Genomic DNA, 17,207 nt, shown 5'->3' with positions numbered 1-17,207 from the left:
GGCTGATTCCAAGGCAGAGACAAGGAAAAAATGAGGTTATTCTAAAAGTATCCTGTTGTGATTAAAAAATATAAGAAAACACGCTAAAAAACTGATAGATATATGTCAAAAAGATATAGCAGCTGGTTTGAATGGGCTTCCACGAAAAAATTTACATAATTTCAGCATCAAATTCAATACTGATAGTAACCAATTATAAACTACTGAATAAATATCTGTGAGTTCCTCCTGATACAAGTAAATGAACAATAAAGTAGAAGGAAAAGCTCCTCCTTATATAAGAACAATAATAAATGAAGAAAGAATAATTCAGTTATAAAATCAGTTGACAACAATCATAATAATAACTAGTTTACACAGGAATCATGAATGAATATTATATGTATTGGATCACATTCTGAGAAACAAGAGATTTACATAGCCTTAAAATATTTTCCTATAAAATAATTACTAAATAGAACTTAACACATTTTGACCACTAACACTTCTCTTATTATCTCTGGGAGATTTACATCACCCTCAAAATGGAAATCATCATCATCAACCCCTCATCACCCATTTCTACTTTTTGCAATTCCTCTAATACATAAATAACAGAAATTGATAAAATGTATAAAAGAACCCAGCAATATTAGGTGCTCACTAAATGCTAACACATTTTCTCTTTTCTAAAAAGGACCAAAGATCAGCAACTTTGAGTGATTAGGCAACATTTCAGGAAGAATAAAAAGTAACTCATTGGTCAGTGGATCATGGTCTCCTTTTTTGGATAAGCTGTAGAGAACACAACTGGTAAAAAAACAAAAGAAGGCACGAGTTACCCTACTAGACCATATCAGCCAGTCTGACTTCAGGAATGAGATGAACAATTTACTCCACTGAGACCATTAGACCCCTTACCTGATCAATTATTTTCCTAACTTTCCCACCCTAAAAGGTCTTTTGTTCCCTTCCACCCCAGACTCTGTCACCTCCTGACTCAAGCTTCTGGATTGTACTTTCTCCATAGTCTTCCTCTTTCCTTCCCTTTTGTAGTTGTGATTACCTCCGCCCAAGATATCCTTTTTCTGGGCCAAAAGTTGAGGAAGAGTGTAGGCCCAGGAATTCCAGCCTTTCCTCTTTTTCAAACTCTCTAGGTTCCTTCTTTGATTTGTTGTTAGTGGTCTCAAGTCAGAAGTGTTTCCTCTCAGAATGTATTCTTGCTGCTTAGGGTGCTTCTTCCTCCTCCCCTCTAAAATTTTAATTTTCCCTTTGCGCAGGGCTGTGCATGCAAAAACAACATTATGTGGTGGGGACTGGTATCTCCTCTGAGGACCAAAATTAACCCTATTCACCTGCCGAATGATTAACACGTATTCTATAAAATAAAGGATCATAATTTTGGTCACTATCTGACTCTGAAACTAATCCTCTGGCCTCATCCACTGAGGACTGGACAGAGGGCCTTGAGAGGGGGACCCTAGTAGGCTCCGTTCACTGCCAGACTCAACCTACAGAAGGGCTGAGGACAATACAGGTGGTGCCCCAGAAGAGAGGGAATGGAAGTGGCTGGGAAACGTAGTGCTACGAACACACAGATCAGTAAGTAGCACACTCCCTGGCTTCTAGGCGCTCATCACTAATCATAAAGCCACAGGACCGTGAAAGTCGCCCTTGGTGGGGAGTACAGTTCTTATCGTGTTGTGTTGAAATTAGCCATTTGGTCTATCTTTCCCGTTAGACTAGTAAAATTTGAACAGCGCCAACCCATCGCATTCTCAGGACCCAGGACAGGTCCCAGATGAGTCGGAGTGCCAAGAAGTTGAAGCGACTGGGCGTGCCCGGGGAGCATGCGCAGTACGCACGACAGGGGCCTACAGAAGCGCGCTTCCGGAGGCGGGGAAGCACTACGGGCTGAGCGTTTCCAACGTCACCGCTCCACTACGCCCACCCCTTCTTTCCATTCCTGCGCCCCCGGCGCCCCCAACTCCTATGACTCGACCGGCTCTGGACACCTTAAGGCCTAAGTCATTTTCAGAGCAGGGTCAGCTGAGCTCTCAGGATCTGACAGCAGTGCCGAAAGCGGAAATTCTCTGAAGCTTCCTGGACTACAGTCCCCACAATGCCCCTGGCCTCCTTCCGCTTGCTGTCTGCGCCGACTCCGCCCGGTATTTGGGCTCCAGCTCCAGAAGGGCGGTGGTGCTGCGACAGAAGTGCCCTGTCCTTTTAAACTCTGAATTATTAAATAATTAATTAATTTAGTTCTCTTATTTTATTCTGAGCCAACCTCCAAGGTGGGCGGAGGATTTTTTTCTGTGCTGTCGTTTAAATATATTGAGTATGTATTTATACTCATATGTTTTAAATGTGTGTTTTCTTATTATTTGCTCATTTCTCTATTTCCTTTAACTTTTTTTATGGCTTTAAAAAAAGTTCCAGTTTTAACTTATTAAAACAGTAACGAATCAATGTTACTGTTGATTTGAAGTAGATCTTTTTTAAAAATAAATTTTATTAATGAAATTTCCTTTTTTATTATTTATTTATTTATTTATTTTTCAAGTGATCTCTACTCTAGCATGGGGCACAACCCAAAGTTCAGTAGTTGCATGCTCTACTGATTGAGCCAGCCAGGTGCCCTGAAATAACCTTTTTATTTAAATATCAAGTACGTTTTAGATATTTGTCCTTTATTAGATATTAGATATTTTTCCTTTATTAGATATTGTCCTGTGGCTTTATTTTCTGCATATTTTATATACTATATGCTGCCAATATACAGTTATAGAAAAATTGAGAATATTTAAAAAATTAAAATTCACCATCAATTGAAATATTCACATGCCTTTTTGTCATCTCTTCCCAGTTTTATTTCTGTGATGGAATCCCTACTCTTGATTACTGAGCTGAGGATTCTAAATCATTGCACTATTTGTCTTCAGATTACAGAAAGTACTGTGGGATGCCCTGCAAGAAATTAAGGAACTGAGTAGTAATTGTTTCAATACTCTAGCACATATTGGGTAAAAGTTTCTTTTCTACCCAGTGGTTACTTCCGTTTACTGCTCTCAACTAAGAATACTGTGTGTTTGTGTGCATGTGTGTGTATTATATTATATTATAATAATAGTTTTCATAAAAGCAACCAAGAGTTGGCAAAATAATAAGAATTGCCAAACCAAAATCTCAGAGAAGTAAACAGAGTACTTGAAGCTACTTTTACCATGAAGATATATGCCCATCCTGAGGCAACAGGGATGGAATTAAAAACCCAAGGACACCCAGAGATAAGAAGTATAATAGGAGAATTATTACATATTATATTGAAATTTGAAAAGGCTTGAGCTGCATAGGACGTAAAAGTCTAGACTGGCAGCTGTTTCAGCCCTCTCAGCTACTGTTTTGTGGCTTCAGTTGCTATTGAGAAACCAACTGACACTCTGACACTTTTTAAAAGATTTTATTTATTTATTTGACAGACAGAGATCACAAGTAGGCGGAGAGGCAGGCAGAGAGAGAGGAAGGGAATCAGGATCCCTGCTCAGCAGAGAGCCCAATGCGGGGCTCGATCCCAGGACTCTGGGATCATGACCTGAGCTGAAGGCAGAGGCTTTAATCCACTGAGCCACCCAGGCACCCCTAACCAACACTTTTTTATAGTAAAGTATCTTTTAACATCTTGCTCTTTGTTTTTGGTTTTCAGATTCAACATTATTAAGTGGTCTCTGTTCTTTCACATGATGATCTGTCAGGTGTGGCCATAGGAGGAGATACAGGAAAACCTCAGAAAGACAAAGTATATTATATTATCAGGTCCTACAATCAGGAGACACAACACATGCAGGACCACAAGGGGACACACCAGCATTGGGCAGGAGCCAGAGGGTAGTCTAAGCTGTGGTCTTTATTGGGATTTCTGTGGAAAAGTCTAGGTATGACAGCTTAAGCTTAAGCTTACCATAAAAGGCTAGGTAAACAGCTTTAGATTGTTTAGTTAGAATAATTTTAGTGGGCTTTAAGATGTAGGGTGGTCCCTGGCTGCCTGGTATCTGGCACTGAGATGTGTAAGGCAGAGGAGTAATGTCTTCTGGGGTGAATGGGCAACATAGAGGAGGTAGAGCTCTGGACTAGTTAGTTTGCATATTAAAGATATGCTCTTGGCTAGGCCCTTTCCCATCTCTAACAATTAATTAGCCCTGAGAAGGGCAGTCTCCTGAGCTAGGAAGGAGTTTAAGGTGTTAATGTTAGTCAAAAAGAAGTCAAACAAATGGTAGCAAGAAATAACAAATCTGAAATCACCGAAAGAAAAACCCTACAAAAAATACTATATTCAAAAACAACAACAAAAAGAATGTGGGTAAAATGCATTTTCAGATTAAAGAAATAGAAACAAACAAAAAAACTGAGCAAGTCCATGTTGTAGCCATTTTGAGCAAATGGACCGTCCCCTAAAATTTGGTTTAGATACCAAAACTAATGATGACACACACACTCCAGCAAAATATGAAAAGTTTTAAAACTTATATGAGTCTTTCTGAGGAGACTAGGGGAGGCTTTCAAAGCTGATCTCAACATATCTTGAGAAAGCAAGGAAAGAAGACTGGCTTGAGGTTTTTATGATAGTTAAGGGGTAGGGCTCGGGTAAAGGTTCCTGTGCAGTGTTTGAATATCCCACCTTTGACAAATCACCTGGACTTTCTTATCAGCATGCTCAGAAGTGAGACAGGAAAGCTGTGACAGACAAATACAAAAAGAAAAATTTGAGTCAGAGTCTTTACTACAATGCATCACCAACAGAATTTGACCAAAGGAAATCCTAAAAGATGTGCACTTTAGGCAGAAGGCAAGTAAAAGAGAAATACAGAAGAGAGAAAGATTAAGTGTGTGGTAAATGTAACTGAGCAGTATTTTTTTTACATTTTTATTAATTATTTTTACTAACATGTAATGCATTATTTCCTCCCAAAGGTACAGGTCTGTGAATCGTCAGGCTTACACACTTCACAGCACTCAGCATATTATGTACCTTCCCCAATGTCTATAACCCAATAACCCTCTCCACACACCCCCACCCTCAAGCAACCCTCTGTTTGTTTTGTGAGATTGAGTCTCTTTTGGTTTGTCTCCCTCCCATCCCATCCTGTTTCATCTTTTCCTTTCCTACTCCACTCCGCCTTTCAAATTCCTCATATCTGGGAGATCATAGGATAATTGTCTTTCTCTGATCTGAGCAGTAATTTTAAAGAACAACAATAAAAAGATCTGATGTAGTTAAAGAAAAAAAATTTTAAAACACAAATAAAATTCTTAAAATAAAATGAGGGTGCCTCGGGGGCTTATTTGGTTAGGCACCTGTCTTGGGCTCAGGTCCTGGAATTGAGAGGCATGTTGCATTGGATTCACTGCTCAGCTCAGAGTCTATTTTTCCCTCTCCCTTTGCCCCTCCCCCTGTCTGTGCTTTTTCTCTCAAATAAATAAAACCTTTAAAAAAAACCAAAACAAAACAAACAACAATGGCAAATAAGAAGGAGGGTATAACTGGTTAACTGTTTCAAGTATCTTGTTTACAAAAAAGCATTACTTTGATTAAATTTTGGCGTTTCTGCATAACCATTAAAGACAACAATTAGCAGCATATAATTTTTAAATCAGAAGAGGAAAATGATTAAAATGAAAGAAAAAATAGACTATATTTTTGATGTAAAAACAAAATATTAGTAATCACATATAAATCGACTAAGTCCTCTATGTTTTAAAAAACACTGCCATATTATATTTAAAAATAAGCTGTCCATAACACACATCCAAATATAAAATCTCGGAAAAATTAACTGAACAAGTATGGTATAGATATCCAAATGATAGCCAAATGAAAAGTGGTATTGAGGAGAGATTTTAATAGACTCCCAGGCAAAAGATAATTTTAAAAATAGACTTTTAGGCAAAAAGCATCATAAAAGTTTATTTCATTATGATAAAATATTCAATTTACACAGAATATGTAAGTATGTTTGCAACTAATGATATAATTAATAGATTAAGGAAAAATATGAATTCCTAATTAATAGTGGGGTGTTTGGGACATGTCCACTTCAACTGATAAAACAAACAAAAAGATTAGTATAATGGGGTGTCTGGATGGCTCATTCAGTAGAGCATGTGCCTCTTGACCTCAGGGTTGTAAGTTTGAGTCTTACATTGAGGGTAGAGATTACTTAAAAATGCAATCTTTAAAAAAAAACCTCAGTAGACAAAACATCAGTAAAGATATTAATCAAGTTAAATCCTTATTATCAAAATTGATTTGATACAAATACAGGAAACATTGTACCTATGAACTCTAGGATACACATTTATTAAGAACATATCTGGAAAATATGACTATATGCTTGGCCATAAATAACATGCGAATAATTTATAAAAGCCTGAAATCACAGAGAATATGTTCTCTGGTAACAGGTAGATCTGTTACATAAAATTGAAACAAGTCATAAAAATTTAAATAAAGCAACATTTCTATGTTTTCCTGAGTCAAAGAGGAAACCAAAAAGGTATTTGAAGGTATTTTAAAGTGAGCAATTCTGCACATTAAGATCTGTCATAATCAAAAGAAAATATATGAACGTAAATATGCATATGTTAGGGAAAATGGTGAATAGTAATGAGATAGGCAAATGTTATGTCTGATATGTAGCAAACAGCAACATACACTTTAAAACATTTAAAAGAAAATAAAGATGCTAATAAAAAATATCTAGCGCCTGAATGGCTCATTTGGTTAAGCACCTACCTTTGGTTCAGGTCATGATCTCTAGATCCTGGGATTGAGCCCTACATCAGGCTCCTTACTCAGCAGGAAGTCTGCTTGTCTCTCCCCCTTCTCCCCCAACTCTTGCTTTCTCTCTCTCTTTCTCTCTCAGATAAATTAAATTAAATTAAATTAAATTAAATTAAATCTTAAAAAAAAACTTAGCAATAGGCCTACAGCTCCTCTAGGATCACTACCAGAAACAGTAAGTCTATTGTAATTATGAGTGTACTGAAGAGATCTAATCAGATAAGAACGTGGAATACAAGGAAACAATTTAAAGTACACACAATTGGAAATGTCAGTCTTTGAAAGGACATTTATGGGAAGCAAAAGAATAAAAGAAAGGATGAAGTATATGTTGGCATTACATGTTAAGGGGCACATGAAATAGAGACGTTTTAACTAAAAGACAAAGAAAATTGGATCAATTTTGCATCAACCATAAACCAACACAAAACCACTCTATACCTGCAATCTGCTATACTGCCAGCAGAGGGTGCCATTGAACTAGGAATCTTGTAAACACGCCCCCCCCAAATCCACAAAATGAAATCTCAGAGTCTTAGAGAATTATGATAGAAAATTAAATGCAATGCACTTCAGTTAATTGCAAATCTCCCACAATAAAGTAATTATAATTAAAATAAAACTCTCCTCCTAGGACGCAATTCGTTCAGCTATAGACATTTTACTCTCCAGAGTCGTAATTTAAATTTAGCAGTAAGAAGTTAAATAATCTCAACTTTTCTTATCTCTTACAGCTGGGTAACTAGAATTTAACAGAGACTAACATCAATAGCTTAAGGTAAGTTATATTACCTTAGTGACCAGTAGCCTTCAGATAGTGTCCTAATGTGGTAATGACCTACATTGCTACTTTTATTACTACTCCTTTATGGTGAAAGAAATAGATGCACATAGTAGAAATTTTAAAATGCAAAGTGATAATAAGTGAGAAGTGTCTCATCCTTTCTCCTATCCCAGTCTCTATTACTAGCCTTTAACTTTTTAGTCATTTTCACATACCAAAGTTCTGTTTCTGTGTTAATTTACTAAAAGGTGTTCAAACTGGCTTGAGGGGGAATATGTGGTTTCTCATTCCATTTTTTTTCCAATTTTTTTTAATATAATTTTTTATTTTTTATAAACATATATTTTTATCCCCAGGGGTACAGGTCTGTGAATCACCAGGTTTACACACTTCACAGCACTCACCAAAACACATACCCTCCCCAATGTCCATAATCCCACCCCCTTCTCCCAAACACCCTCCCCCCAGCAACCCTCAGTTTGTTTTGTGAGATTAAGAGTCACTTATGGTTTGTCTCCCTCCCAATCCCATCTTGTTTCATTTATTCTTCTTCTACCCACTTAAGCCTCCATGTTGCATCACCACTTCCTCTCATTCCATTTTTCATAAAATGAAAAATTTGGTGATTTTGTGGATTTATGTTTCAAGTTATATTATCATGTTTCTCACTGTCTTTTTAAAAAATTTATTTATTTGACAAACAGATCACAAGTAGGCAGAGAGACAGGCAGAGAGAGAGGAGGAAGCAGGCTCCCCGCTAAGCAGATAGCCTGATGCAGGGCTCGATCCCAGGATCCTGAAATCATGACCTGAGCTGAAGGCAGAGGCTTAACCCACTGAACCACCCAGGCACCCCATGGTTTCCACTGTCTTTGATCATCTCTTTCCTATGGGATGAAGTGTACTGCTTGGCCATGCCTGAGTTATATGACTATTGTACTTTTATAGTACATACACAGGACAGATACATGTTTTCTGAAAAGGGAAAACAAGTTGCTATAACAGAAGGGAAAAGGAATAATAGATAAGCAAATGCAACAGGTATTCATATTCAACTAATAGTTTAAAATATAAAGTATGCACTTTTATATTTTTTAAAGATTTTTTTATTTGTTTATTTGACAGTCTGAAATCACAAGTAGGCAGAGAGGCAGGTAGAAAGGGAGGAGGGGAAGCAGGCTCCCCATTGAGCAGAGAGTCCAATGCAGGACTAGATCCCAGGACCCTGAGATCATGACTTGAGCCGAAGGCAGAGGCTTAACCCACTGAATGACTCATGCACCCTGCACTTTTATATTTAAAGGGTACTTATTTAACTCCTTAATCTGAGAGATTGTTACTTACCACACTAGTACTTCTCCCTCATATCTTATAAAACCATATACAGTCAATTCTCCTTATTGTGGCAGTTACGTTATATAAAGTCATCATAATCACTGCATCAGCAAATACCAAATGATTACCCCCAGGAGAAACAGAATTAGATTCATGAAAGCCCCTGGTCACAACATTTGCATCAACCAATCAATACATAATCTCGTTTTATGTCTATTTCTATTTAAAGACCTCTTTTAAAATGTATATTATTGATTCATCAACACGTAATTCATGGTCAATCGTGCTGTAACTCATGTCTGATCAAAACTTATCTAACATACAAATTTTCTCCATAAGATTTATCACAGCTTTTTTGCACTTAGGTAGAGTAGGCACCATGGCAGCACTAGCCTTGGAGGGCATTTTTAAATAGAGAAATCACCAAAAAAAGGCAAAAACATGCAAAATACATGGCATTAAGTAGACTGCACAAAGAACACTTGTTACATAATACAGGGACTAGAATGATAAGGCACAGCCTCTTGTTTAACCACAGCTGGGAACCTGCCTACTGGGTAATTCAAAATTTTTGCTGCTCTGCACATGTCTGCAAATGATTGGACAACACCATGAGTACTACTTTGGGAGTTACAAATGATTTTGGAGTTATAAAATCAAATTTAGCAAATAAATAAATATGCAAATACAAAATCTGGGAATATTGAGAATCTAATTGGGCCCCAAAAGAAGGAAACCTAATCCTATTTCATTAATCCCATACTGCTTGAAGTGGAATGGTCCAAGTTTAGGTTCAATTATGTTTTCTTTTAAATTTCACAAAATTATTTTGTATTTTTAAAAAAAATTATTTTGTATTTTTTCATGCAGCTTTTTGCTTACTTTATGGTTTCTAATTGTTTGTTTTTTAAAATCCTGTTGAAAAAAGAGCAATGGCAGTTAGATTCACCTAAATTAAATTCATGTAACTTAATCCCTGTATTTGTTCAGTGGTCTAATTTGAACCAAGAATTTTACAGATCTTTTGCACAGATTCAGAGGCTTTCTTTTCATTGGAGGATATCACAGCTACTGGAAGCCTTGGTGCAATTCTGAAAGTAAGAAACTCTGCCCTTTCCCCAGCCAGGTATCCTTCCTATGTAAGAGACAGGGAAGACAGAGTAAATTTCAAAGACAACTGAAACAAAAGGGCAATAAATAGTACCAAAATTCTTAGCTTTCTATGAAAAGGCTTTCCCCATACTATCTCTATCATTACGCTTTGCACAAATTCCACCTCATGTCCTCTCTCAGCAGCAAGAATATAAAAACTAAATAATTACACCCTCTTTTTCATGACTTTTTCCAACGATCTTGTTAACCCAGATTTTTTTTTGCTGATTAGGTCATATTTACTTTCTTACAAATTAGCGCAGTGATTTCTACTGTCATGATTTATTTAACAAAGCATATTCAGGAATATTTGATCTTTACAAAATGTGAAACCTGATCAATCTTATATATGCCTTATATTATATGCTTTATATTTAACCTAATAAGATATCTTATGTTATAATAATAAGTTTTCTTCCAGGTCAGATTTACCCATTAAAACCCTTTGATTCCATCCTTCCCAAAAGAAACTGATATCATCATTCTCAGCCAATGGGATTTACGACTAGCAAATTCTAGGAATATGCCAGTCCAGTTGTAGATCACTGCACAAAATGGACTTCGAACTTTAGATCAGGAAAGACAGAGGTGATTTTAAGATAAATTCTTACCCTAAAATCAGTGGGAAGGATTTATCATCTCTCTCCTTGCACTGGAATATTATCTCTATAAAGAGAAAATATTCTTTAATCGCTACTGAAGCTCCTGTGACTTGCCCTTTGATGGTTTTAAGTAAATACTTTTGGAATGAGTGGATTTTAGCTACTGCTGCATTAAAAAGTCACCCCAGAGCATAGTGACTTAAGATAAAACATTTTTTTAATTTTTAATTTTAATTTTTTATTATATGTTCAAGTAGCCAGCATATGATAAGTACATCATTAGTTTTTGATGTAGTGTTCAATGATTCATTAATTGCATATAACAGCACTGCTCATCCTATCACGTGCTCTCCTCAATACCCATCACCCTCTTACCAGCCCCCACCAACTCCCTCCCTTCTGAAACTGTCACTTTGTTTCCTAGAGTCCAGAGTCTCTCATGGCTCATGTCCCTCTCTGGTTTCTTCCCATTCAGTTTTCCGTCCAATCCCCCCAAGGTCCTCCGTGGTGTTCCTTATGTTCCACATGAAACCATATGATAATTGTCCTTCTCTGTCTGGCTTACTTCACTTAACATAACCCCTCCAGTTCCATCCATGTCAATGTAAATAGTGGGTATTCATCCTTTCTGATGGCTGAGTAATATTCCATCATATATATGAACAACATCTTCTTTATCAGTTCAAGATGAAACATTTTATTGTTATCTCTTGTGGTTCTTGAAGTTGACTGGATTCTTTTGTAGAAGTGGTTCTTATTCAAGGTGTGTCTTGTTTTGCAGTGAAATGGCGAATGCAGCTGAAGTCACATTGAAGACATTCTCACTCATATGTATGGAGGTTGATGCTGTCAGCAGAATGGTGGTGTTCTCAGCCAAAACATGTACAGGAGGCCCATCTACATGGTTTGGACTTCCCCATAGCATGGTGGTTGGGTTCCAAGAGCTAACTTCTAAAGGAAACAAGGAGGAAGTATGTGTATCTTTATGAACTAGTTTTGAAGTTTTTTTTAAGTCATGTGTGTTGCTTCTATCCTGAAGTTTCACCCATGTTGAAGGGAAGGAGTCGTAGTTCCCATTATTTCATGGAAGATATGCCAATGCCATATATTTTTTTAAAAGTCAATGCCATATTTAATGAGAAAGTGGGATAAAGTACATTGTGACAGCCATTTCTGGAAAACTCAGCCTTCCACAAAGCCTGACCAACAACAAACTATATTTGATTATAAGCACATATGAGACATGCCCAGGTAGTATAAAGATAAGTTGGAGAAATAATAAGAGAAACTTTGAAGTCAGATGAAGATCATCTTGTAGCACATAAGTTATGTGCTAAAGATACAGAACGATATTATGGATGTTTTATAAGTCTTTTCATGGTTGTGCAAGATTTGTGCAGATTTGCAGATTCTTTTACTGACTGGAGAGACCATTCAGGGGGATGGGAGCAACAGGGGTGTGGAGCAAGTGGAGGTCTTCTCCTATTCTACTTCAATCAAAGTTTCTCCATTTTTAATTTGCTTTATATAAACTGAGAACTTTGGTTCTGTAGTGATTCAGTTGAAGGGAAATGTCTTGCTGCTTAAAAGGTTGGTAACCTGTGGAAATGTATAAAATTATAAACCTGAAAATATAATCAATTTCTGTTGATTGAACTGCTGTCAATATTTCTTGTTTGTGAGGTTTTTTTGGTCATTTTCAGAGATTTGATGAGAAATATTGAGAGAGAATTTCAAGGAAACGAATTGCAATTACATGGTATTCATAATGCCATTTATACTTCCAGATACCAGATGCTGCTTATTTCCTATAAGTTCTCCTTCCCACATATCCTGGCTGTCACAGTCAGTTGGATTCAGCACATTAAAAATTACTGTTGAGGTACCTGGGTGGCTCAGTCAGTTAAGGTTCTTACTCTTTATTTGGCTCAGGTCATTATTTCAATATTGTGGGACTGAGCCCTGCATCAGGCTCCTTGCTAAGTGGGAATTCAGCTGGAAATGATGCCTCTCTCTCTACCCCTGTGCCTCCCAACTCTCTCTCTCTCAAATTACATATGTCTTTAAAAAATAGCTGTTTACATGGCTCTCTTTGCTTATTAATGTCTCCATCTTTCAAAAAGACCACCATTCCCACAATTCTTATGTGCCAGTCTTGATAGTTCCTCATTCATAAAAAGAAGGAGGCAAGGGGGATTACGTTTATTTTTCTTTTTGAATATCCCTTTAGCAAAAGTTTATAGTGTTTTCTTTATAATTTACCAGTAAGTATGAATAAAAAAAAGACTTATGGGATAAAACAACAAACAATGCTGAGCATAACCCCTGTATTAGGAAATACAAAACTTATGCTAAGGTAATGTAACATAAAAATAGTAGTGACTTAGCACAAAAATTATTTTTGTACATGCAATGTTGGTATAGCTTGAATTAATCTCCAAGTCTGCTATCTCTCACATGGTAACTTAACTGCACAGGCTTCTTTTATTTTGTGTCCCTACTATCTCAGTATACAGCCTCAATAGGGAATAAAGACATTAAAAGTTGAGTAAGATTTTCACTACCTCAGTCCAGAAGTGACTCTTCAAATCACTGTCCACTGGTTGAAACTACTTCTGTATCCCTGCCTAAGCCTAAAGTCGTTGGGAATTATAATCTTCCCATGCCTAGGAAGGAGAGGAAAGCCAAACACTAGATGTGCCTTCCATGGTATCAAATGCTATCAATGTTTTTGCAATCATTTGGAAAGTTCTGAGCATGTTCTTTTTTAAAAAAATTTTATTTTATTTTTTTCAGTGTTCCAAGATTCACTGTTTATGCACCATACCCAGTGCTCCACGCAATATGTGCCCTCCTTAATACCCATCACCAAGCCCTCCCAACCCCCCAAGCCCTCCCCTCCAAAATTCTCAATTTGTTTCTCACAGTCCACAGTCTCTCATGGTTCCTTTCCCCCTCTGACTTCCCCCAACTCACTTCTCTTCTCTTTCACCCAATGTCCTCTGTGTTATACCTTGTGCTCCACAAGTAAGTGAAACCATATGATAATTGACTCTCTCTGCTTCACATTTTTCACTCAGCATAATCTCTTCCAGTCCCGTCCATGTTGATACAAAAGTTGGGTATGCTTCCTTTCTTTATTTTTTTTTAATTTTTTTAGATTAAATAATAATTTTAATGTGTGAAATATAAAACCTAAAATTTCAGTTAATAAATTATATTCAAGCATAATCATATCAACATTTTGTCCTTAATTCTATTTTAGGGTATTACTTTTTTTTAATTTTTTAAAAATTTATTTTCAGCATAACAGTATTCATTCTTTTTGTACCACCCCCAGTGCTCCATGCAATCCGTGTCCTCTATAATACCCACCACCTGGTACCCCGACCTCCCAGCCCCCGCCCCTTCAAAACCCTCATGTTGTTTTTCAGAGTCCATAGTCTCTCATGGTTCACCTCCCCTTCCAATTTACCCCAACTCCCTTCTCCTCTCCATCTCCCCTTGCCCTCCATGTTGTTATGCTCCACAAATAAGTGAAACCATATGTTAATTGACTCTCTCTGCTTGACTTATTTCACTCAGCATAATCTCTTCCAGTCCCATCCATGCTGCTACAAAAGTTGGGTATTCGTTCTTTCTGATGGAGGCATAATACTCCATAGTGTATATGGACCACATCTTCCTTTTCCATTCGTCCATTGAAGGGCATCTTGGTTCTTTCCACAGTTTGGCGACCGTGGCCATTGCTGCTATAAACATTGGGGTAATTGCTAAGGAAATGTTGAAAAACAAAAATAAAATGGGGGGCATCACTCTACCTGATTTCAAGCTTTACTGCACAGCTGTGATCACCAAGACAACATGGTGCTGGCATAAAAACAGACACATAGACCAGTGGAACAGAGTATAGAGCCCAGATATGGACCCTCAACTCTATGGGCAAATAATCTTTGACAAAATGGGAAAATATATACAGTGGAAAAAAGACAGTCTCTTCAATAAATGGTGCTGGGAAAACTGGACAGCTATATGTAGAAGAATGAAACTCGACCATTCTCTTACACCGTACACAAAAATCAACTCAAAACGGATAAAAGACCTCAACTTGAGACAGGAATCCATCAGAATCCTAGAGGAGAACATAGGCAGTAATCTCTTCAATATCAGCCACAGCAACTTCTTTCAAGATATGTCTCCAAAGGCAAAGGAAACAAAAGCCAAAATAAACTTTTGGGACTTCATCAAAATCAAAAGCTTCTGCACAGCAAAGGAAACAGTCAAAAAAACAAAGATGCAACCCACGAAATGGGAGAAGATATTTGCAAATGACAGTACAGACAAAAGGTTGATATCCAGGGTATGCTTCCTTTTTAATGGAGGCATAATACTCCATAGTATATATGGACCATATCTTCTTTATCCATTCGTCTACTGAAGGGCATCTTGGCTCTTTCCATAGTTTGGCAACTGTGGCCATTGCTGCTCTGAACATTGGTGTACAGATGACCCTTCTACTCACTACATCTGTATCTTTGGAGTAAATTGGAGTAAATACCCATTACTGCAATCACAGGGTCATAGGGTGGCTATATATTTTATTTCTTAAGGAATCTCCATACTGTTTTCCAAAGTGGCTGCACCAACTTGCATTCCCACCAACAGTGTAAGAGGGTTCCCCTTTCTCCACATCTTCTCCAACACCTGTTGTTTACTGTCTTCTTAATTTTGGCCATTCTAACTGATGTAAGGTGGTATCTCAATGTGGTTTTAATTTGAATCTCCCTGATGGCTAATGATGATGAACATTTTTTCACGTGTCTGTTATCCATTTGTATTTCTTCTTTGGAGAAGTGTCTGTTCATATATTCTGCCCATTTTTTGACATCATTATCAGTTTTGTGTGTGTTGAGTTTGAGGAGTTCTTTATAGATCTTGTATATCAGCCCTTTGTTTGTACTGTCATTTGCAGATATCTTCTCCAATTCTGCAGGTTGCCTCTTTGTTCTGTTGACTGTTTCCTTTGCTGTGCAGAATTTTTTTTATTAATTAATTTATTTTCAGAAAAACAGTATTCATTATTTTTTGCACCACACCCAGTGCTCCATGCACTCCGTGCCCTCTATAATACCCACCACCTGGTACCCCAACCTCCCACCCCCCGCCACTTCAAACCCCTCAGATTGTTTTTCAGAGTCCATAGTCTCTCGTGATTCACCTCCCCTTCCAATTTACCCCAACTCAGAATTTTTTTTTTTATCTTGACGAAGTCCAAAAGTTTATTTTTGCTTTTGTTACCTTTGCCTTTGGAGACATGTCTTGAAAGAAGTTTCTGTGACTGATTTTAAAGAGGTTACTGCCTATGTTCTCCTCTAGGATTTACTAGATTCCTGCCTCACATTGAGGTCTTATATCCATTTTGAGTTTACCTTTGTGCATGGTGTAAGAATGATCGAGTTTCATTCTTCTATACACAGTTGACCAATTTTCCTAGCACTATTTATTGAATAGACTGTCTTTTTTCCACTGTCTATTTTTTCCTGCTTTGTCAAAGATTAATTGACCATAGAGTGTGGGTCCATATCTGGGCTCTTTCCACTGTCTATTCTCTGTTCTATTGGTCTATGTCCCTATCTTTGTGCCAGTATCACGCTGTCTTGGGGACCACAGTTTTGTAGTAAAGCTTGAAATCAGGCAACATGATGCCCCCAGTTTTGTTTTCCTTTTTCAACATGTCCTTAGTAATTCGGGGTCTTTTCTGATTCCATACAAATTTTAGAAGGAATTTGGGGTAAATTGGAAGGGGAGGCGAATCACGAGAGACTATGGACTCTGAAAAACAATCTGAGGGGTTTGAAGTGGCGGGGTTTGGGAGGTTGGGGTACCAGGTGGTGGGTGTTATAGAGGGCACAGATTGCATGGAGCACTGGGTGTGGTGAAAAAATAATGAATACTGTTTTTCTGAAAATAAATAAATTGAAAAAATTAAAAAAATATTTTAGGATTGTTTGTTCCAGCACTTTGAAAAATGCTGGTGGAATTTTGATTGGGATGTCATTGAAAGTATAGACTTTTTTAAAATTTATTTTTTATTTTCAGCATAACAGTATTCATTATTTTTGCACCACACCCAGTGCTCCATGAAATCCATGCCCTCTATAATACCCACCACCTGGTGCTCTGACCTCCCACCCCCCGCCCCTTCAAAACCTTCAGATTGTTTTTCAGAAAGTATAAACATTTTAACAATGCTTATTCTTCCAATCCTTGAACATGGAGTGCTTTTCCATCTTTTTGTGTCTTCTTCAATTTATTTCATGAGTGTTCTGTAGTTCCTTAAGTGTAGATCCTTTACCTCTTTGGTTAGGTTTATTGCCAGGTATCTTATGATTCTTTGTGCTATAGTAAATGGAATCACTTCTCTAATTTTCTTTTTCTTTCTTTCTTTTTTTCTTTCTTTCTACATTTTCATTACTAGTGGATAAGAAAACAATGGATTTCTGTGGATTGATTTTGT

General features: G+C 37.2%; 1 pseudogene; it reads left to right on the top strand.

Annotated features, from left to right (window-relative positions):
• Positions 1 to 2,101: 2,101 nt before the first annotated feature.
• Positions 2,102 to 17,207, top strand: part of LOC123389279 — a 38,009-nt pseudogene continuing 22,903 nt past the window's right edge.

This window comes from Mustela putorius, unplaced genomic scaffold (assembly GCF_011764305.1).
Source record: "Mustela putorius furo isolate JIRA1106 unplaced genomic scaffold, ASM1176430v1.1 tig00003972_pilon_pilon_pilon, whole genome shotgun sequence".
NCBI lineage: Eukaryota > Metazoa > Chordata > Mammalia > Carnivora > Mustelidae > Mustela > Mustela putorius.
This window is presented reverse-complemented; position numbering and strand designations above follow the sequence as displayed.